This window comes from Carlito syrichta, unplaced genomic scaffold (assembly GCF_000164805.1).
Source record: "Carlito syrichta isolate Samal-C Ts95f unplaced genomic scaffold, Tarsius_syrichta-2.0.1 Scaffold301555, whole genome shotgun sequence".
Classification (NCBI taxonomy): Eukaryota; Metazoa; Chordata; class Mammalia; order Primates; family Tarsiidae; genus Carlito; species Carlito syrichta.
In genome coordinates, this window is record NW_007245651.1 from 523,352 (window position 1) to 524,543 (window position 1,192).

The 1,192-nt window shown below is 48.7% G+C and overlaps 1 protein-coding gene across 1 annotated transcript in view; it reads left to right on the forward strand.

Annotated features, from left to right (window-relative positions):
- Window positions 1–426: 426 nt before the first annotated feature.
- The window catches only part of EXPH5 (exophilin 5), a 64,836-nt gene continuing 64,070 nt past the window's right edge, over window positions 427–1,192 (forward strand). Inside the window, exon 1 of the mRNA XM_008054855.2 lies at window positions 427–624. The gene's annotated coding sequence lies outside the window, so the exon portion shown is untranslated. The remainder of the gene's footprint in view (window positions 625–1,192) is intronic.

Sequence of the window (1,192 nt, forward strand, 5' to 3'; positions counted from 1 at the left end):
AACTGAGGTCAGATTTTAGGCTGGTAACCAGGATTGGGGATAAGGGGAGGAGTGAGCAGATTTCAAAGCAGAATTCTAGCCAAAGGAGCTTGGCACTCGTTCCCCAGCTCCAGATGGCCTGGTGAAGGACTTCTGGGGGACAAGCTGAAAGCAGCCACCTGACAGCAGAGCAGGGAAGTGATTGGCCCACGGGAACCACCAGGCGGGCAAGCCATGGGGAACAGCCTGCCAGGCAGCTGGTGCCCAGTGAGCCAGAGGATACGGCGGGTGCTTTCATTTCTTCCCTTTCAGCTTTGGATTTTGGTCAGGAGCTTTATCACTCTCCCATTCTAAGCAAAAATAATGTAGTCCAACTGATCCACTTAGTCACCCTCCTCCAAAGAATAAAAAGCAAGACACTTCAAGGGGCTGCATCTCCCTGAAGCAGCTTTCTGTGGCAACCTCCCTTTCGGCGTGGGGTCAGCAGAAGTGTATTTCACCTTCAGCGAGTGGGGGAACCCCTCTCTTCATGGGTCCGGCCCACCAGCCTAGGGCACTGTGGATTTTGGTTTTGAAGCATTCCCAGAGTCACCGAGGAGAGAGGCAAAACCGTCATTCTACCGTGTGATACCCAGCACCCATCAGGTAAGCTGCTGTGTACCAGGGGGAAGCCCCTGGAAGCTTACTTGGCCCTGGTGTTCCAGAATTAGCTTAAATATATTGAGCACACACCTCTGGGTTCAAAGCAACAAGGCTGAGGACAATATCTTCAGCAGACACCATGATAGCAGGAAGAGATGCCCCTTTCCAGTTCATCATGGTGCTAGTTGACTTTAAGGAAGTCCTAACATTTGGGGGAATCAAGATTAGTGATGTTTTCATGTTTAGTGAAATACGGGATAATTGACATATACTTTGAAGGCTGATTATTGTATGGGCTATGCGATCTGCTATAGTAAATATGAAGCGTAGGACCCAAGAAATGTATAATCTATTGAGCAGACCAGGACATAAAAATTTAAATAATATTTTAAGGCCTCACATGTGAGTAAAGTAGTGGAGACCGTAGTGAAGTAGGGTTTTGCAGTGAGAGAAAGGTGAGTGTGAGCCGGAATTATTAGAAAAGATTTTGTTAAGAGGCTGGCCTAGCCGGGCTCGGTGGCTCAGCCTGTAATCCCATGCTTTGGGAGGCTGAGGTGAGTGGATTGCCTGA